The following is a 23,020-nucleotide window of genomic DNA, read 5'->3' as shown; positions in this document are numbered from 1 at the left end:
TCGGCTGCCGCGGAGTGTCGCCGTTGGCGAAGCCGATGAGACTCTGAATGGTGGCCCTCCATCCGTCGATCTTGTCTTCCGTTGGAGGGTAATCCAAGAGCAGTTGAGCTCGCGCCAAAGCTTCTGCTGGAGTGGTGGGAGGTAGTGGCGAACGGTGCGAGGAGCGGGATATGCTCGGACTTCTAACTATGTTAGAAGGAGCAGTATCCTATCCAGGCAACCGTGCCTCGCTCGTGCCAGCATGTTGGCGTGCATGCTGGCCTTGAGCACCCCGAGATCCACCATCTCGATCTTGGCTCAACAGACGTATGGTACTGCGAGTACCATGACACTGTCAGTCCTGCGCCTCCTGAGATGGGCGCGGTACATGTACGGACGCCGAGGTATGTGCAGCCTTGTCCTTGGACCTGGCAGCATCGTGAGCTTCCTCGTCGACGTCCGTTCTTCTGCCGGCGTCTACTCCACCACCCGTTTGCTCCGGTGGTAGTGGAAGTGACGTGGACGGAGCAGCTGCCGCCAAAGTTTTCTTCTTCGGTGGCATGTCGATGAAGAAGATGAAGATCTAGCTCGTGTGCACACCGGATCAGGTTCACACAATCTCGATGCCCCCTACCTGGCGCGCCAAAGATGTCGGGGAAACTGATCCATGAACACCTGTGGGACCGGCGGACCGAGCCCCTTTCGGTTTGGCGGGGGGCGGAGATCGCACGAAGAGCGGATCGAGGCGAAGCACACGAGCAGTTTACCCAGCTTCGGAGCTCTCCGGAGAAATAATACTCCTACTGCTGCTTGTCTGATTGTATTGAGTTCTTGCTCAGGAGCGCTGAGTGCTATAGTACACTCGAGCTGCTAACGAGACCGAGCGTGAGTGTTTTCTGGTTTCGAGCCCAACGAACCCCCCTCTACGTTGCGCATGGGCCTCCTTTTATATGCTCAAGGGGTCACCGACAGGTGGCAACGTAGACAAGGGCAAAAAAAGGAAAAAAATAGGTGGTTGGTACAGCTACCTGTACAGTGCATCCGACCTAACCCTGACAGCAGGGGACAAAGGCATTAAATGCCCGTCTGTGTCGCCCAAACAGTGCAGAAAAGGACCGTCAGGGACGCCATTGTTCGCCAAGATGGTAATCTTGTCAGCGTCGCTTGCCACCTCGCACCGCTGGCTGCTCAGCCTCCTGCCACGCGCGCCTGGGAAGGCCCCGGGGCGACACGTTGGTGGATGCGCTGGAGCGCGGGTGAAGAGTGATAACCTGCCGCGGCCGTTGTCTTGTCGCGTCCGGAAGCTTGTCGCTCACCGGGTCTTGCCGGGACACGTGGCGCGTCGCGGCAAGTTCCTCGAAATGCCTTGGTTGGCCTTCCCGGCAAGCTCCTCTTACTGGGGCCTTGTCTCCTTGGCTTGAATACTTTGTTCTTGAATGGCTCCAAGGGAACCACGGAGGACCTTGGCGGTCGCCCGGCAAGCCTTGCCGCGGGGCGCTGCAACTGCCCGTGCACAAGTTCGGGATACTAGGGTAACCCTACTCTAGTACACAGACAGAGCCTCTACTGGACTAGCTCGTTGATCAAAGATGGTTGTGGTTCCCTGGTGTCGGGGAAACTATACAGGGGTACATGTTTTCCCCCGACACGTGCGCGGACAAGCCAGAGCACCAGAGCAAGAGACCAAGAGACTCGAAGAACCAACTAATGGATCAAGAGGAACCGAGGCTAATGCAGAGGAGCCAAATATTACCAAGGAAGAGGCATCCCTTGCCAGCCAGGCGAGCCCAGCAAGGGGCGAGGCCACCCCCAGAAGAAGAAGACTAAGGCGTCCCGGCAGGGCCTGTCGGGACTCCCGGGGACCAGATCACCCCACCGACTGCTCCACCACGACCCACGTCGTGGATCAGTGCGGTGTCAAGACACAGGATGATTAAGTGGCAGCCATTCGCCACATATGGCGGCCACTTCCTACCAAGTGAACCCACAAATGACACCCATCGAGTGACGTGTCAAGCAAGCAGGCGTGGAGCTGGTGGATTAGCTTGGCAAGCCTTGCGGGGCAACCAATGACATGGCACTATTTGCTATCATATCAGTGTCTAATGAACAATTTTCCACTGTGATAGCCCATTGGTCTATAAAAGGAGGCCCATGGCAATGATTCAAGGTGTTGGAAGCTTAGACCACTCCCACCCCCATACGCGCGTAGTCGCCGCTACCCCGAAGCACCCCTTCTGGGCAAGTGTACTACGCACCACCACCACCTTTTCCCAATCAATCCACAAAGTAGGAGTACGGTTTTACGCCTCGCAGCGGCCCGAACCTATGTATAATTGCCTGTGTAATCCCTATCGTGCTGCCTTGCATTGGTCTGCTCTTTGTGCAACGCGACTCCCCCATGCCGAACCAGCAAGGGGTCATCCTGGTCCCATAGTTGGCCGTGGTTTCCCGCAACACCTGGCCATAGACATTAGTTGTGATTTGATAACGGGATCACATCATTAGGAGAATGATGTGATGGACAAGACCCAAACTGTAAGCATAGCAGATAACACATTCAGACTTATAGTATTTGAGCCTTTTTGCATCACAAATTAAACATATGACCACATATATTTTTTACAACACTTATTCATATTTTGCAGGACTGGTGCGTTTAGGCACCCAAAATTCATCGAAAGTGCTTACAACCCTCAACTAGGGATCATCTTGTGTGAGAAGATAGAACTAGAAGAGGTGAGATAAGAAGAACCAAAGACTCACGCACCAAATCAGACAGAGGAGAGGAGGTGTGTGTTGGTGCGCGTGAGAGGGAGCTGGTCTGGCGTGACCGACAACACAGACAGTAGTGGGCGTCTGATCCCACGCGTGGCTCATCCCACAAGAAGAACATAGGAGGGGTCGAAGAAAAAGCACCAGGGGCCAACTTCTTTCTCCCCTCCTCCTCGCTGCTCACAGAGAACATCAGATCGAGGCAGAAACAGAGGAGACACCAGATCGAACCAAGAAAAGAAAAAGGGGAGAGATCAGATCTAGGGAAGAGAGAAGTGAGAAGACGGTTTCAGGAGGCTGGTAGCGGTGGCTGATCCACCGCAAGGCCTCTCTTTCCTGACGACGCGCCTCACTAGATAGGGAGGCAGGGGAGTCTGAATCCTCGCGCCACCTCCTTGCCGCTCCAACACCAGCGACCGCCGCTGCTCTTCTCCAACCACCAACGACCGCTGTGACCTCTCCTCGACACCAACATCGGGGCCCTTTACCAAGTTATTCCCCATGCTAATATTCCCCAAGGATCGTCAGCTTCTACTCTTCTTCAAAGATCATGCAAAAGACCTCAAGCTTTTCCTGCTATAGATCGTCTCCAACTCATTCCTGCTACTCATGTTCTTCGCCTGCAATATCTATAGCTCCGTGCGGAGATGCTACCATGCCTGCTACCCTGCATCAACTCCCCCGCAGCAGCCACGGTGGGATTCCAGATGGACGCAGTCACCCAGATGGTGGGTGCAATGCAGATCGACAACGGCCAAGAGCACGCGGCCGAGCTGTTTGCCGCTGTGCCACCTCCGATTCTTCCAAGCCAACCGCCTAGTCCTTGCCACACTGCTCCTCTAAAGTCCAGGGCCACCTCTGCACCATCTTGCCGCAGTGCTCGTCAGACGGCTGCAGGCATCTCTACCCTGATGGCTCAAAGGGCTGTCCTACGCCTCGTCCAAGAGCTGGGAGAATTCGTCCCAAAAGATAAGATGACTCCAAAGGCGGCAGCACAGATCATGAAGCATTTTCAGGAAACCCTCTCCAATGGCAACATCGCTGCAATTGCAAAGCTCACAAGACTTGACCAATGCGCCCTCAAGATCGTTGCGGGCATGGCGGGGGATTGCTGAAGCTGAGGACATCATGCAAAGTTGATCATGTTAGTCGTAGTAGTAGTTAGACTCCGCCAGCGACTGGTCTTCCACCAGTTCAAGCTCGGTTTAGTGTTCATGTGTAGTTCTTCGGTGTTGTGGCTAGTTCTTCGACAACGTGGTTTTGGGCCTACTGGTGGCCGTCGTCACCCCCGGGCATGCTGTATGGTGTTCTCGTATTCTTCTAGTAGAATCTTCAGTTGGCGGAGTACTCCTTGGTTTTTCGATGCATGACAACAATTTGATTTTTATGTCCTGGAATGTGAGAGGTTTAAACTGCCCTACAAAGCGCACGGTGATTAGCAACGCTGCCTCCACGCATCCAGTAGCAGTGTTGTGCCTATAGGAAACAAAGATAGAAACTTGGTCGACGATGATCGCTTCAGAAGTAGGAGGCAGTAAGACGCATGGATGTGTGGTGCTGCCGACGATCGGCACTAGAGGTGTTTCTGGGACAAAGCTTTAGTCGATGTAGTTTCCCACCACTTAGGCATCTTATCCATCACCGCTAGGGTACACAAGATACACTCCGGGCTGCACTTCTGGATGACCACAATATAAGGTCTGACTAACGACGCGCAAAAATATAGCTTCCTAGCTGAAATTGCTACAGCTGCTCCACCTGCTAGCGAGCCCTGGATGATAAATGGTGATTTCAACATGATCTACCAAGCAAGAGATAAGAGCAACTCAAACATTAATAGGAGGATTATTGGAAAGTTCCGTGGAGCCATTGATCTGGCTGGACTCAAGGAGATCAAGTCCAAAATCGTTGTTTTACATGGAACAACGGAAGGGAAAAGCCAACTCTATGCAGCATTGACAAAATCTTCTGCAACACGCATTAGGAAGAGTTGCACCCCGAGCACTTGTTAGTTGCAGCATCCACTTCCTTCTTGTACCACTACCCGATGGTTCTGGCTGCTGTTGATATGCCCTGCAGAAAGGCTAGGTTCAGATTTGAAAATTTCAAGCCCAAGTTTTCGCATTTTATGCAAGCTGTTCTCCACGCTTGGAAAAGGCCAGTGCAGCATGACTGCCCTTTTGTCAGAATCAAGAAGAAATTAGAGAGAACAGTGCTGATCTAAAGATATGGAGCAAAGCCACTTTTGGAAAAGCCAAAATGCAACTCCACATTGCAAACAAGGTCATCCTCCTTCTTGATATGGCGCAAGAAACCAGAAGGCTCATGGCAGCAGAATTCAACCTGAGAAAGTAGCTCAAGCTAAAGGTACTTGGACTGGCGGCCATCAAGAGGGCAATGAAGAAGCAGGCATCCAGGATCACCTGGCTTCGCGCTGGAGATGCAAACACCAAGCTCTTCCACGAAAAAATCAAAGCAAGGAGGAGAAAAAACTTCATCCATTCTCTCAACGAGGGCAGCTCGGAAGTCTTTGACCATGTAGGGAAGGAGAAGATCATTCATGATCACTTCACCAGGCTCTTGGGCAAGCAAGAGACTCATTGAACCACTTTGAATTGGGACAGATTGAACATTCCCACGATCGATCCGCATGGTCTAGACTCACCTTTCTCTCCAGCTGAGGTTTGGGCTGCCATCATATCCTCCCTGGCCGAAAAAGCTCCTGGGCCAGACGGCTTCACAGGGCAATTCTGTCGTGCTGGCACATTATTCAAGGTGATATCATGGCGGTGTTTCATAAGTTCCACCATCTGGCTGGGCAAAATTTCGCGGAAATCAACACTGCCTTGATAGCGTTGCTGCCAAAGAAAAATGGTGCCTCTGATGTCAACCACTATTGGCTGATCAGCCTGATCCATTCTGTCGTAAAGCTCATCTGAAAAGTGCCGTCAACAAGATTGGCTGGGGTCATCAAAGAAGTCATTTCCCCGGCGTAGACAGATTTTCAAAAAGGAAAATGCATTCATGATAGCTACCAATATGTGAAGAGTTGCGTCAAGATGTTGCATAAGCTTTGTTTTTCAAGATGGACATAACAAAAGCCTTCGATTATGTGTCCTGGGAGTACCTGCTAGAGCTCATGCAACGGATGGGTTTCCCGCCAAAATGGAGAGACTAGATTGCTCTGCTCCTGTCATCGGCCTCCTCCTCCTGCTTGCTAAATGGAATGCTAGGGCCGTGCATCTTCCATGGCTATGGGTTCAGGCAGGGTGACTCAATTTTGCCTCTGTTGTTCATCATAGCAGTTGATCCTCTGCATCGTCTCCTTGAGGCCGCTGTAACAGAGGAAATGCTTGCTCCACTATCGGGTCGCTGCATTAGTATGAGAATCAACCTATATGCAGATGATGCTGTCATTTTTGTGAATCCACAAAAGGAAGAAGTAGAAACTCTGCTTTTTCTGTTAAACAGCTTCGGTGAATCAACAGGGTTAAAGCTAAACCAGGCAAATTCAACTGTCAACCCAATAAACTGCAAAGAGATTCAGTTATCAGAGGTACTGCAAAACTTTCGTGGCCAATAGTCTGCGTTCCTGACAACATATCTGGGCTTGCCAATCTCGCCAAAAAAACTTCGACTAGTTCATTTTCAGATTATCATTGATCATGTCCGATCGAGGCTCACGGGATGGAAGGGAAGGATGATGAGTATTGCTAGCAAACGGGTGCTGGTGCGTGCAGTGTTAACAACACTGCCTGTCTTCGTAATGACAGTCCCCAAGGTGCCCAAGAATATTCTGAAGGGAGTGGATAAAACACGACAACAATTCCTTTGGGAACAAGATGAAAAAATCATGGGCGCCAAATGCAAATTGGCTTGGGAAAGGTCTGCCTACCCGTGGCCAAGGGGGGGCTCGGCATCCTGGACCTCCATCGGTTCAGCACGGCTCTTCGGTTGAGATGGCTCTGGCTTGCATGGCAGAAACCATGGTGGCCATGGATGAACTTCCCAGCTCCATGTTACGAAGAGGACCGCGAGCTTTTTGCATCCGCCACCTCAATTTAGCTAGGCAACAGAAAAACTGCAAGATTCTGGACAACCTCCTGGCTCGGGTTTGTGGCACTGTCGCACGAATTTTCAAACCTGTTCTAGCATACAACAAAGAAAATCAGGACCGTCCATGAAGCTTTGACAGATGACAAATGGATACAGGACCTGCGGCATGGAGATACAGAAAGCATTGTTCTAGAGTTCTTGCCAACGTGGAGCAAGATCCAAAGGGCTGAAATCGTCCTATCCTCGACGAGGATAGGATCAACTGGTTGGCTGGAGGAGGAAGCTCTTACTCAGCCAGCGCGGCGTACAAACTCCACGATATTGGAGCTCCATCTTCAGGAATCAATGTTGCGGTATGGAAGGCTTGGGCACCTGACACCGTGAAGATCTTTACCCGGCTGCTTCACCATGACAGGTTATGGTGCAATGATCGTCTGCTATGATGTGGATGGCGTAACGGGTACTTTTGTGCTCTCCGCAATAGAAGCCTAGAAAGCTTAACGCATCTCTTTTGGGACTGCCCCTTCTCCTGTTCGATCTGGCAGAAGGAGTCCTCAAGGGTTGGCTGTGCAACAATGAAGGAGAAGCGGGAAATGCATCACAGCTCCCACAGGCACTGGGAAAGGTTTACTACTCTGATGCCTTGAAACATCAGAAAGGGTTTCAAGTCGATGATGCTGCTGATTACCTGGGAACTACGGAAGGAGAGAAACATGAGCACATTCAGAGGCAGGCTGCCACAAACTCAAGACGTCCAACGTGCCATCAGGGGCATGCTCGAACTTTGGCGACTAGCAGGAGCATGATGCCTAGAGCCCCCTGTCGGAGAAGATATAGCAAGATAACAGCTACTGAGCTTTTCTCTCTCTTTTTTCTACTCCTTTTCAGTCGCTCTCATCATCTCTTGTAACCATGATCACTTGATCGCCGATGTTTTCCCGATTGCTTTCTCCTAAATCAATGAAGTAGGCAACCCCGAACCTTTCAAAATAAAACATCTACAGCTCAAGAGACAACTCTGAATCTCTCTTCTCTTACTGTAGTTCTCTAAAATTTTGTACTATTTACTTTGCACATTATAGAGCCTATTGATTACTTGGTTAATTGTTCCAAACCAGATATGAAGTGTGTAATGTCTGAATCCTCTATTCTATGCTAGTGATTATTTTGTACGTTTGATTACATGGAAAATCACCATAAAAACAGTCTCTCATTCTTTACCTATTCTGCTAGGTATTTCATTATTGTTTTCTAGTTTTTAGATGTGATCACCCACTGTGTGTTGCTTGAGATTAGTTGAATTTTTTAGTATTTGAGTAACTATCTTAATTAAAACCAAACTTTCTATCGTCGTGAATGTTTTGAATACGTGCTTCGAAGTTCTAGATCCCTGTGGAGAACCGACATTCTAAAATCACTATACCTACCTCTGATATTTTTGGTGCCATTGCCGGGGATCTAAATTTCACTAGCATGTTAGTAGAAGCAGATCGAGATTTTTTTTAGTTGATTCAGTAGAATTGTAGGCAACTAACCATTTCCTAACATTGGTTGCAGTTTTGGCAAAAACTAGCATGTGTCAATTTCAGGAATATTATAGGAAATTGTCTATGTTACAATCTGAAGAAAGTTCACTAGAGCCATTTGATCTAGAAATTGAAAGGATGTTATTGAGAAGAAGAGAGAATCAAACACAATTTCCAGTGACTAAAATTCTTGAAGAATAAGAAGAAGAAAAGATGCCTGATCCAGTACCTTTGCTCAAGGACTTGTGGATCCCATGAGATCATGGGATACCAGGAGAAATGGTACAACCAATTATTCAGTTGAACAATTTTCAATTAAAGACAGCCCTGATTAACATGATACAGCAGTCCAAATTTGGCAGAACAACTTTAGAAGACCCACATGAATATATCAGGACTTTCTTGGGGTATTATAACACTCTCAAGGAAAATGGTGTTACACAGAGTGCTATCAGATTCTCACTATTTCCATTTTCCTTGAGAGATCGAGCAAGAGTTTGGTTACACTCATTGCCTGAACATCCGAAGAATACTTGGGAGACCTTATTATATACATTTATTGAGAGATACTTTCCACCAACAAAGGCTGTTGAATATAGGGACAAGATAACAAGGTTTACACAATACAATGGAGAAAGTTTGTATGATGCATGGCAAATCAACTCTCTACTTAGAATGTGTCCCCATCATGGTTTAGAAACGTGGCTGGTATTACAAACCTTTTAAAAAGGATTGACTAAACCTAAATGGCTTGATTTATCAAAGTGCTTAGTGATATGCTCCAAAAACCCTCAGCCACCTTCTCACATCCACATATGTCCTAAACCTAAATGTCAATCTCAGCCCCACCGATTCTGTCTATTCGGCGCCACCGAGTTTCATCATATTCAGCCACTACCAAATCCTAGTTACTCCGGTCTCACCGATGGGATCTCGGTCTCACCAAGATGGGCTTGCAATCTCTCTGTGATCTAGTGCAACACTTTCAGTCTAACCGAGTTGGTGCAGGCGGTCCCATCGAGTTTGCCTGACCAATCCTCTGTTCACTTATTACCAAAATCGGTCTCACCGAGTTCGAGTAATCGGTCAAACCGAGCTGAGGTTTTACCCTAACCCCTACACATCGGTCCCACCGAGATGACTATATCGGTCCCACCAAAAATCCTAACTTTCACATTTTGAACTAAATCGGTCTGACCGAGTTTGCTGATTCGGTCCCACCGAGTGTGTGAATATATGTGTAACGGTTAGTTTTTGTGTGGAGGATATATATACCCCTCCACCCACTCTTCATTCGTGTGGAGAGAGCCATCAGAACAAACCTACACTTCGACTACTCATTTTCTGACAGAGAACCACCTACTCATGTGTTGAGGCCAAGATATTCCAATCCTACCATATGAATCTTGATCTCTAGCATTTCCCAAGTTGCTTTCCACTCAAATCATCTTTCTACCATAATCAAATCTGTGAGAGGGGGTTGAGTGTTGGGGAGACTATCATTTGAAGCACAAGAGCAAGGAGTTCATCAACAATACACCATCTATTACCTTTTGGAGAGTGGTTTCTTCTAGATTGGTTAGGTGTCACTTGGGAGCCTCCATCAAGATTGTGGAGTTGAACCAAGGAGTTTATAAGGGAAAGGAGATCGCCTACTTTGTGAAGATCTACCCATGTGAGGCAAGTCCTTCGTGGGCGATGGCCATGATGGGATAGACAAGGTTGCTTATTCATGAACCCTTCATGGGTGGAGCCCTCCATGGACTCGCGCAACCGTTACCCTTCGTGGGTTGAAGTCTCCATCAACGTGAATGTACGATAGCACCACCTATCGGAATCACGCCAAAAACATCCGTGTTTCCAATTGTGTTTGCACACTCCAATCCCATCCCTTTACTTTCTTGCAAGTTGCATGCTTTACTTTCCGCTACTCATATACTCCTTTGCATGCTTGCTAAATTGTATTGTGAATGCTTGAAATTGTGTTAATCTACCACCTCAACTTGAAAAACTTAAAAAATGCGAAGTTTGTTTGTTGAGGGTCTAATCACCCCCCTCTAGACACCTCTTTTCGATCCTTTCAATTGGTATTAGAGCTTTGTTATCAATTTCTTTGGTTTAATCACCATTGGAGGAAGATGGATGAGTCTATGTTGGGGAGTCTTAGACGTAGAGTGCGTATGCATGATGGAGAGTTCTTTAGTGAGTGGAAAAATGAGATGCTTGGAATTTTTCATGAATATCACTTGAACAAGTACATTACTACTCCGTGTGAACCCCTTGTTGATCCCTTTTATCCTACCCATGATGAGTCTCTTGACATTATTCACAATCTTAGAAGTATCAATCTTATCACTAGACGCTTGCCTAGAAATTTGATTGGTCACTTGCCTACTCTTGATTGTGCTTATACTATATGGAGATTTTTTGAGGAACGAATTCCTGACTATTCCTTGAAAAACTTAGATGAGATTCTTCACAAGTATATTGCTTTGAATATGATGAATCCCAATGATCCTAAGTTTGGAGATTGTTTATTTGAGGTTACCAATCTTATGCGTGCCAAAGGAGATGTTGGAATCATTAGCAATATTATTTATGTAGCTATTAGAATTCATAGAGATGATCATTGTGAAAATCATATATCTAATGAATCACTCTTTCTAGGAAATGATCATTTGCAAGATGACGTTGAACATGGATACTATGATGAAGATGATGATAATGACTTTGATCTTGAAGAGTCTATGAGACACTTTGGTCTTATGGCAAATCTTTGTGGCTACATGGCTGGAGGAAAGGAATGGGTCCTTGATAGTGGATGTACCAATCACATGACCGGAGATAAAGATATGTTTCATGAGTTGCTGAAAATGACGGCCCTTGAAAGTATGTCACTTTCGGTGATAACTCAAAGGGTAAGGTGGTTGGCCTCGGTAAGGTGTCCATCTCACATGACAGCTCCATACAAAATATAATCTGCTTTATGTATCTAGACTAGCTGACTTTGGTTTCAATGTCCTATTTACTAAAGTAGATTGCCAAGTGTTTTGAAGAGATAATCATAAAATGGTTTTTACCGGCATACGTAGAGGTGATCTATACATTGTTGACTTCACTAAAAATGCTTAACATAGAACTTGCTTAATTGCTAAATTTTCCAAAGGCTGGTTGTGGCATAGATGGTTAGGTCATGTGGGAATGCGAAACCTTGACAAGCTTATTAAAGGTGATCATATCCTTGGTGTTAAAGATGTCATATTTGATAAGGATATACTTTGCAGCAATTGCCAAGCAGGAAAACAGGTTGGAGGAAGCCACCCCTTGAAGAACATCATGACCATGAGAAGACCGCTTGAGCTGCTTCACATGGATCTCTTCGGTCCCAACGCCTACAAGAGTCTCGGTGGTAACTCATATTGACTAGTCATCATTGATGATTTTTCAAGATTTACGTGGGTGTTCTTTCTTGATGATAAATCGCAGGTTCAAAAGATCTTCAAAAACTTCGCTAGGAAGGCCGAAAACCAATTTGAAGTGAAGATCAAGAATGTTCGCAGCGACAACGGAATGGAGTTCACACGCTAATATGGACACCTTTCTTGTCGAAGAAGGTATCTCACACGAGTTCTCGGCTACGTACACACCTCAACAAAATGGAGTTGTTGAGAGGAAGAACCGGACGCTCATCAAAATGGCGAGAACGATGCTTGATGACTACAAGACGCCGAAACATTTTTGGGCAGAAGCGGTTGAGACAGCTTATCATGCAATGAATCGTATATATCTTCACAAGATACTCGACAAGACGGCATTCGAACTCCTCACCGATAACAAACCCCAACTTGGATACTCTCGGGTATACGACTCAAAGTGTCACATTCTTGAAAAGCATCGTCCTTCAAAATTTGCTCCTAAGTCTCATGAAGGTTTCCTACTCGGTTATGGCTCAAACTCTCACACTTACCATGTCTACAACAATTTCACCCGAAAGGTTGAAGAAATGGTAGAGGTGAAGTTTGATGAATCTAACGGCTCGCAAGTAGAGCAATTGCCAATTGATGTAGGTGACAAATATCCTTCGAAAGCAATCCAAGACATGTCCATCGGCAAGATTCGCCCAACGGAATTGAAGGAGAGCACCTCGTCTATCCAAGTGGAGGCCTCAACCTCACGCCAAGGTGAACCACGAGTTGAGTTGGAGGCATCCACAAGTAGGACATGTCAAGATGATGAGAGCGAGGATGTACAACAAGATGAACCTCGACGACCTCCTTCTCCACCTCCACGGGAGAACGATCATGCCAAAAACAATGAAGAAAGACAAGAAGAAGAACAGGACAATGAAAAGGATGTTCCACCCTGATCCAAACGAAAGCTATCACGAGTTCGAGCAAGAGTCTCAACAGATCATCCCGTCGAACAAATCTTTGGTGACATTCAAACCGGGAGAATTACTCACTCTAAAACTCGTTTGGCTAACTTTTGTAAACATTACTAGTTCATTTCTAGCATTGAACCTATGAAGGTTGAAGAAGCATTGGAAGATTCGGATTGGATAAATGTCATGCATGAAGAGCTACACAACTTTGAGAGGAATCAAGTATGGACATTGTTTGAGAAACCTGATGAGAAGCACAATGTCATTGGAACCAAATGTGTGTTTCGGACCAAGCATGATGAAGATGGACAAGTTGTACACAACAAGGCTTGCCCCGTTGCTCAAGGCTACACTCAAGTCGAAGGTATGGACTATGGTGAGACTTATGCCCCCGTTGCTAGACTTGAGTCCATTCGCATCTTACTTGCTTATGACAATCATCATGACATTACCTTATATCAAATGGACATCAAAAGTTCTTTTCTTAATGGTGAAATTGAGGAGGAAGTTTATGTTAATTGTTAATCCTAAGAAACCCAATCACGGTTACAAACTTCACAAAGCTCTATATGGTCTTAAGCAAGCTCCCAGAGCTTGGTATAAATGCTTGACTAAGTTTCTTCTTGATAAAGTGTTTGAAATTGGTAAAACTGATTCTAAACTCTTCACCAAAAGGGTTAATGGAGAATTATTTTTGTGACAAATTTATGTTGATGGTATCATATTTGGATCAACTAGCCCTCATTTTACTGAGAAGTTTGGGAAGCTTATGTCGGAGAAGTTTGAGATGTCTATGATGAGTGAACTCAAGTTCTTTCTCGGTTTTCAAATCAAGAAAACCATTATCTCTCAAACAAAGTACACCAAGGACTTATTCAAGAAGTTCAACATGCAAGAATGCAAAGGTATGAATACCCCCATGCCTAATAGTGGACATCTTGACTTGACAAAGGATGGCGAACTGGTTGACCAAAAGGTTTACCGCTCTGTGATTGGATCATTGTTATATCTATGTGCATCTCGTCCCGATATCATGCTAAGTGTGTGCATGTGTGCACGATATCAAGCAGCCCCCAAAGAGTGTCATCTTAAGGCTGTGAAAAGGATAGTGAGATACTTAATACATACACCAAATTTTGGCATTTTTTATCCTAAGAGGTCTTATTTTGATCTTGCTGGCTACTCTGACTCGGACTATGTCGGTGACAAGGTCGATAGAAAGTCCACTTCGGGTACTTGTCAATTTCTTTATAGATCTCTTGTGTCTTGGTCATCCAAGAAACAAAACTCAGTATCCTTATCCACCGCCGAAGCGGAATACATTGCCGCTGGTTCATGTTGTGCTCAATTACTTTGGATGACCCAAACTCTTAAAGATTATGGGATATATGTGAAACATGTTCCATTGCTTTGAGACAATGAGAGTGCTATTAAGATTTCTCATAATCCCGTGCAACTTCTCGAACTAAGAATATTGAAGTTCGTCATCATTTCATTCGACATCATGTTGCTAAGGGATATATCAAACTTAAGCATGTTCATATCGACAAGCAATTGGCGGATATATTCACTAAACCACTTGATGAGAAAGTGTTTTGCAGATTGAGAGGTGAATTGAACATCATTGATGCCTCAAATTTGGAGTAGAAACTCCATGTGGATGCATGCAAGCATGAGCCTTACTATGACTAATCCTTGACAATTCTCTTATGATGATCATGTGTCTTGGATATTCTTGTACTCTTGCATGCTATCTATCCCTTGTAGGAATTTGGAAGAGCCCAACTCTATGAGATTGTAGCTCAATCACATTTTAGCAATATCTACATCACCAAGTTGCTACAAAATGGTGGATGAAGACGAGGAGGCACGAATCCATTCAATATATCCTTTGACAAATTCCTATATCAAATTTCGTGATTGTCATTTTGGATACACAAGTGCTACTCCTTGCAAGACTAACCCATGTAGGAAGATGAACTTCAATTGCTCCCAACTCTTGATGATCTACATCAACTTGAGCACCCTACACAAGTTCAACAACATGACCAAGTTCGTCACCACCACCCAAGGTATGTCATTGCATCTTAGAGAAGCTTAACCCCAAGACATGGGTCAAAGCAACTCAACAAGATGACATACATCAAAATGCTTAAACGAAAAATGGCAACCCCATTTTGAGCTTAAACGGTGAGTATGACCTATGATCAAGTGTCTTCACTTGACTCCTAAGTCAATATACTCTAACATAGGTGACTTTGTTGCCGACCAATTCTAAATGAAGTTCTCTGTTGTTTCTTTGTGCCCTTGCATTTGTCTCATGCATGCTAGTTCCTTTTTTTAAACTTCATCTAGATTTCTTTGTTTTTTCTTTTCTTTGTTATTTTCTGCATTTCCCCGCATCCAATTCATTGCAAATCATTCAGTTAATTCCTTGCATATCCTTGTGAGATCTTATTTGCCTACTGAGCTGAGGTGACCAAAAGTTACACTCTCGGTTGAACTCAATCTCACCGGATTGGTTTCTTCGGTTGAACCGAATCCACTCAGTGCTACCGATTGCGACCACTCGGTGCTACCGACTTCAGTCCTGAGACAAACTCTGTGTCACTTGTCGGCTGCATATTTGTCCCAGCTCCACTCTTTGTAACTTGTCCTCTACCAGCATCATATATTACATGTGGCTTTCTAATGTGACTCCAGGACCAAACCTACTTGACTCATGCTCCAGAAGTCCCTTCTTGGAAATTGATGTCAAAGGGGGAGAGAGAGCACATCAAAGCTTATCACATAAGAGAGAGAATTTGCTCCTAAAAGCTTCTCCTGATGCTTTTACTCTTAAGAGGAAAGTTGTCTCATGTCTTCAAGACGGGAAAGACATGATAGTATATGTTATGACTTTATCTGCTCTGGTTAGGATAGTTGCTTGAGGGGAAAGACATGATAGTATATGTTATGACTTTATCTGCTCTGGTTAGGATATTTTCTTGCTTGCTCTAATTTTCTACTACCCTATCTGCTCCCATTATCCCATGTTAGATTAAGGGGAGAAAGACATCTAAGGGAAGAAAATATTTGGAATTATTTGCATATCTTTATTCTTGGGGACATGTCAATATCCAAATAGAGTACCTAGTACTCACACTCTACATGTCATCCCAGTCTTGGTATTCTTGTGCTCTTTACTTCATGCTCTGTCTAGTAGATGTTCTTGTGTTATCTAACCTTGTTTACCCAGGTACATCTTCTTCAAGCTAGCTCAAAACCACAAGGTAAGTATATGCATCACACTCATGTGCATGAAGATCTCTTGCTATGGTACATATTGTTTGCAATAGAGACTCATGAACATGAAAGTATAATTCCAGTATCTATACCATTTGCTCTGATGCATATAGCCAAGACACATGTAACTCATTGCCTGCTCTGACATGTTTATGCATTCTCATACTCTTATGGTCTATTATCACATGATTGCATACATGTAGGAGGAGCCACTGCATGTTGCATGTCCTTCCAAAGCTTTACTTGCTATTTCCTTATATCTTTATCTAAAAGCTTTGATGTATGTTGTCATCAGTTACCAAAAAGGGGGAGATTGAAAGCATAAGTGCTCCCTGGGTGATTTTGGTAATTCATGACAACATATCTCTTGTTGGACTAATACTTCTACCTAGTGCATTTCAGAGAAGTTCAACATTGGAGTGGCATGGACATGGACAAGAGGATGTGGAACCCCTTCAAGATGCTAAGGATAAATATTGGCAAAAGCACAAGACTCTGCATTTTGTAGTTTAGGCCAAGATCAAATTGAGTCCATAGGAAAACCAATACTATTAAAAGGGATGAGATGTTGCTTAATGGCTTGCTTGCTCAAAGTGCTTAGTGATATGCTCCAAAAACACTCAGCCACCTTCTCACATCCACATATGTCCTAAACCTAAATGTCAAACTCGGCCCCACCGATTCTATCTATCCTGCGCCACCGATTTTTGCCATATTTAGCCACTACCAAAACCATTACTTCAGCCTCAGCGATAGGATCTCGGTCTCACCGAGATGGGATTGCAATCTCTATGTGATCTAGTGCAACACTTTCGGTCTAACCGAGTTGGTGCAGTCGGTCCCATCGAGTTTGCTTGACCAATCCTCTGTTTACTTATTACCAAAATCGGTCTCACCGCGTTTGAGTAATTGGTCAAACCGAGTTGAGGTTTTACCCTAACCCCTGCACATCGTTCCCACCGAGATGACTATATCGGTCCCACCGAAAATCCTAACGTTCACATTTTGAACTAAATCGATCTGACCGAGTTTGCTGATTCGGTCCCACCGAGTTTGGAAATCTCTGTGTAACGGTTAGTTTTTGTGTGGAGGCTATATATACCCCTCCACCCGCTCTTCATTCGTGTGGAGAGAGCCATCAGAACAACCCTACACTTCCACTACTCATTTTCTGAGAGAGAACCACCTACTCATGTGTTGATGCCAAGATATTCCAATCCTACCATATGAATCTTGATCTCCAACCTTCCCCAAGTTGCTTTCCACTCAAATCATCTTTCCACCATAGCCAAATCTATGAGAGGGAGTTGAGTGTTGGGGATACTATCATTTGAAGCACAAGAGCAAGGAGTTCATCAACAAAACACCATCTATTACCTTTTGGAGAGTGGTGCCTCCTAGATTGGTTAGGTGTCACTTGGGATCCTCCGTCAAGATTGTGGAGTTGAACCAAGGAGTTTGTAATGGCAAGGAGATCGCCTACTTCGTGAAGATCTACCCTAGTGAGGCAAGTCCTTCGCGGGCGATGACCATGATGGGATAGACAAGGTTGCCTCTTCGTGGACCCTTCGTAGGTGGAGCCCTCTGTGGACTCACGCAACCGTTACCCTCCGTGGGTTGAAGTCTCCATCAACGTGGATGTACGATAGCACCACCTATCGGAACCACGCCAAAAACATTCATGTCTCCAATTGTGTTTGCACACTGCAACCCCATCCCTTTACTTTCTTGCAAGTTGCATGCTTTTCTTTCTGCTGCTCATATAATCCTTTGCATGCTTGCTTGAATTGTATTGTGAATGCTTGAAATTGTGTTAATCTACCACCTCAACTTGAAAACTTAAAAAATGCCAACTTTGTTTGTTGAGGGTCTAATCCCCCCCTCTAGGCAACTCTTCTCGATCCTTTCAGTCTTCCAATAAAAGTTGGGAAGTTTGCTTATCCGGTTGACTTTGTAGTGCTAGATATGGAGGACAAAAGTGCGGCTGTGATACATGGAAGACCATTTTTAGCCATAGCTGGTGCACTTATTGATGTCCAAGAAGCTAAATTAAGATTGAGGTTTGGCAATGAAAAGATGGAGTTTAACATGAAGCATGCACCACATGTTCTGCAAAGAGAAGAACACTACTATAGAATTGATACACTACAGAAATGTGTGGAAGAAGGTTATGAAGAGAGGTGTGGAAGTAATTGTTGTGAAGTATTTGAGGAGGAAAATAGTTAAATTAGATATGAGGAAATCGGACCTATTAGCTTGTTGGAAAGTAGTGCAAGGCCATTAGACAAGAAACAACCAAGGCAAATAGAAATGAAACAACTTCCAGAAAGTTTGAAGTATGCATTCTTAGACAATAAAACCAGTGGATAATTATCGTAAATAGTGAGTTAACGGAAAGGCAAATAAAAGGGCTTGAAGCAGTTTTGAAAAAGTACAAGAATATTATTGGATATTCAATTGATGATATGAAAGGGATAAATCCTGTTGTTTGTTCTCATAGGATTAACTTGAAAGAAAACAGTGTGCCAATTAGAGAAAGTCAAAGAAGGTTAAATCCCCATTTTCAAGAGGTTGTCTAAAAGGAGATACTTAAATTGCTCTTTGCTGATATCATATACCCAATATCAGATAGCGAGTGGTTGAGCCCCATTCACATGGTTCCCAAAAAAGGAGGAATAACACTTAGTGAAAACGAACAAGGTCAAACGTTTCCTAGTAGGACCTTCACAGGGTGGAGAATGGTCAACTATTTTAGAAATTTAAATGGAGTAACGAGGAAGGACCATTTTCCTTTGTCGTTTATTTACCAAATGTTGGAAAGGCTTGCTGGGCATGAATACTTCTGCTGCTTAGATGGGTATTCAGGATTCTTGCAAATCCCAATTCACCTAGAAGATCAAGATAAAACAACCTTTACTTGCCCATACGGAACAATTTCTTAGAAAAGCTAGCCTATGGACTTTGTAATGCACCCCAACATTTCAAAGTTTTATGCTCTCTATATTCTCTGATATGATAGGAATCATAGTGGAGGTGTTCATAGATGATATTACAGTCTTTGGAAAAAGTTATGAGGACTACTTGAATAATCTGGCAGCAGTTCTTCAGAGGAGTTCACAACACAATTTAGTCCTAAACTGGGAGAAGTTTCAATATCTTGTAAGGGAAGGAATTATTTTGGAACATTTGGTATCTGGAAGAGGAATTGAGGTTGATCAAGCAAATGTTGAGGTAATATCAAAACTTCAACCACCTATAAATGTGAAGGAAGTGAGGAGCTTTTTGGGACATGCTAGGTTCTATAGAATATTCATAAAGGATTTCTCCAAGATAACCAAACCGCTCACTAATCTCCTAAACAATGATACTAAGTTCAAATTTGACGCAGAATGTGAAAAATCCTTCAATTTTCTCAAGGAAGCATCGTCACTACTCTAATAGTGCAAGCGACTTCGTTGTGGGTGCAGTACTTGGACAATGAAAAGGGAAAGGTTTGCATGTAATATATTATGCTAGCAAAACACTTGATGATGCTCAAGCTAATTACACAACCACCGAAAAGGAGTTGTTGGCAGTAGTGTATGCCTTTGACAAATTCAGGCAATATCTTGTGGGGCCTGATTGCGTAGTTTACATGGACCATGCTGCAATCAGATATTTACTCAACAATAAAGAAGCCAAGCCAAGGTTAATTAGATGGATAGTCTTGCTACAAGAATTTGATGAGGAAATAAAGGACAAGAAAGGAGCTAAAAATGTTGTGGCAGATCACTTGTCGAGATTTCAAAACACTAAAGCGGATTCCTTTCCTATCAATGATGTTTTACTAGGGAGAAATCTTATGCAAGTGACTAGTATACAAAACTATACACCATGGTATGCAGTTATAGTTAATTATATAGTCTGTAACAAAGTCCATACATATTTTGGGTATCAAAAGAAGAGGAAGTTCCTATATGATGTGAAGCACTACTTTTGGGAAGACCTTACTTATTCAAACATTATGCTGATGGTATTGTTCGAAGATGCTTGCCGAAAAGTGAACCTAGAAGTGAGATCTATCATTGCAATTCATCCCCTTATGGAGGTCATGCAAGTACTAGAAAGACTCAAGCAAAAAATTTGCAAGCAGGATTTTATTGGTCAACCTTATTCCAAGATGTGCATTCCTATATTGAAGCTTGTGATTCTTGTTAGAGAACTGGAAAGATTTCAAAAAGGCAAGAGATGCTAAAAAGGAATTATTGAAGTAGAGCTCTTTGATGTATGGGGAATTGATTATGTTGGACCCTTGCCACCATCAAAAGGGTACAAATACATATTGGTGATAGTGGACTATGTGTCAAAATGGGTTGAGGCGGTACCAACCAACAATGTTGATTCCAAGTCGGTTTGCAACTTATTCAAGAAAGTGATCTTTCCAAGATTTGGTGTGCCATGGACTGTTGTTAGTGATGGAGGGATGCATTTTAACAAATCCCAAGTAGAATCCCTCTTAGCAAAATATGGGGTTCATAACCACAGAATTACAACTCCATGTCACCCACAAGAAAATGGACAAGTGGAGTTGTCTAACAGAGAAATAAAAGCTATCCTCGAGAAGGTAGTATCAAAGTCAAGGTCTGACTTTATACTGAAATTACTAGACACATTGTGCGCGTATAGGACAGCCTATAAAACACCAATTGGAATGTCACCATTCAGGTTAATATTTGTACGCATGCCATCTACCAGTTGAATTTGAACACAAAGCTCAATGGGCTCTAAGGAAACTCAAGATGGACCTTGATGCAGTAGGAAAATATAGAAAACTTTAACTCTGTGAAATGGAGGAACTGAGAGCTGACTCTTACGAGAGTGCAACAATCTACAAAGAAAAGACCAAGATCAAGCTTGAAAAGCATATATTGAGGAAAGAATTTCATCTTGGATAATTGGTATTGGTCTATGATAATAGGCTTCGTTTATTTCCTTTTAAATTCAAGTCAAGATAGTATGGCCCTTGCAAAGTGAAGAAGATTCTGAAAAGTGGTGCTAGCCAAGTGCAAAGTACTTCTAGAGGTATCTTCCTTGTAAACGGTCAAAGACCGAAGCCCTACATCCCAGGAGACACAATTTTGATTTCTGAAGATGAGAATGCAAGCGAAGATCAAGACCTGGAAGGAAATTCAAGAAGGCGAGGGGAGCCAAGAGGTGGTGTCAATCCCTGCAGGACCCTAATCCCATTGAAGAGACATGGTCGAGCTAAAGACCTAAAACAAGCACTTTTCACGAGGCAACCTGAATCTTTAATAAGTTATTTTCCTTATTTACTTTTCATAGAAAAGTTTTTATGTGCTTATGTAATTTTTCAGCAAATAAAGGCAAGGGGAGAACGAAAAGGGAACACACACAGAGAAGATTGGAGAGAAGAAACTAGGGGAGAATAATGTACAAATACCAGGTGATTCTATTACAGTTGAAGCAACCTTTAGAAAATTCAGTACGAGGACTGGCATTTAGTTGCATTGATTTTTTTCATTGTGACACCTCACTCATCACTCCAAAGTAGGAGTCACTCCAAGAAGATTGTTGATTCTCTTAATACTAAAACAATGCAGCTGAACACTTCTTATTGTAAATTGTGATAATGAATACTTTATACTTCCGTGTAAATGTTCATTGGGAATGCCTTGAGTCTAAGTGCAACTTACTGATTAATTTATGTGATGTGTTTGACTGTCCCAAGTTAAGCTGAATAACTTGTAGCACATAAGTAGTAGCCATGATCTCTGGATCTGTAGTCTGTGAAAGACAGTGCCACTAGCTATGGATTTCTCTATCAATTACCCATGTTTTACTTCCCCTAAGTTGTTTTAAAAAAAAGTAGTTATAATTATTTAAGTCCGATCGACCTACAGTAGCTTGTCGTGTTCCCTCGATCGATGGCTTGTGAAATCTGGTAGATTGGACTGTAAAAAAATATTGAAAAATTGCTACGATTGTCGAACCAGGTGTATACCATGTTCTCTAGATCGGTGGTAAGTTCCCTTGGGGAGACAATAATAAAAATTCTTATAATTGGTCGACCCAGGTGTATACCATGTTCTCGAGATCAGTGGTATGTTCCTTTGGTGTGACTGATAAAATATCATCACTTGTGCTTTAAATTCAATAAGTAACTCATGACCACATTATTTTTCTAGTTTATTTTGGGGTCCTAGCTCATCTTAGGACTGAAGACACAACCATCTCTTGATTAATAGGATTCACTTTCACTAATGGTCATTAACTTAGAACATTTATAGTGTGTTATGAATTATTGCTTATCACAATTTAGCTTCGGTAGAGTACAGTTGCTTAGTTCCAGTATTGTCGAAATTACTATTTATCCAAAGGTGCATATTTACTAGGCAGTGTGATTTGTGTCACCATCATCTTTCTTTACTCGAGGACAAGCAAAGATCTGAGTGTGGGGGAACTTGATAGCACATTCAGTCATATAATATTTTGAGCCTTTTTGCATCACAAGTTAAACATATGACCACAGTTATTTCTTACAAAGTACTCATTCCTACTGAAATATTCCTATTATGATATGTTTTACAACACTTATTCATATTTTGCAGGACTGGTGCGTTTAGGCACCAAACTTCAACGAAAGTGCTTACAACCCTCAACTAGGGATAATCTTGTGTGAGAATGTAGAAATAGAAGGGGTGAGCTGATAAGAGCATCTCCAGCCTCGCCCCCAACAAGGCCCCCCAGGCGATTTTTTGGCTGACGGCGCCAAAACATCGGCCTAGTCGTGCCCCCAAGGGCCCAGTGTTCGCTGGCTCGGGACGAAATTGGCGCCGACGGACCCAACCCGGACTCGGCGCGCTGGGGGCGCTCGGGGGCGCCAGGCGAATCACTTTTTGGAGCGAAGTGCCGCGGGCCCCCCTTACCAGCGACTAGATTCTCTTCTCGCCGCTTCGTCGTCCTCATCGCCTCGTTTCCCGCGGTGAATCAATGCCAAAGTTGCGCGCGCTGCCGTGCC

The 23,020-nt window shown here is 43.8% G+C and overlaps 1 non-coding gene across 1 annotated transcript; it reads right to left on the bottom strand.

Moving 5' to 3' along the window:
* Window positions 1-8,927: 8,927 nt before the first annotated feature.
* On the bottom strand, window positions 8,928-9,031 carry LOC123095260 (small nucleolar RNA R71). The gene has a single exon (XR_006446158.1). It is a non-coding gene; the product is annotated as a small nucleolar RNA R71 (small nucleolar RNA).
* Window positions 9,032-23,020: the final 13,989 nt, after the last annotated feature.

This window comes from Triticum aestivum, chromosome 4B (genome assembly GCF_018294505.1).
Source record: "Triticum aestivum cultivar Chinese Spring chromosome 4B, IWGSC CS RefSeq v2.1, whole genome shotgun sequence".
Taxonomy (NCBI): domain Eukaryota; kingdom Viridiplantae; phylum Streptophyta; class Magnoliopsida; order Poales; family Poaceae; genus Triticum; species Triticum aestivum.
This window is presented reverse-complemented; position numbering and strand designations above follow the sequence as displayed.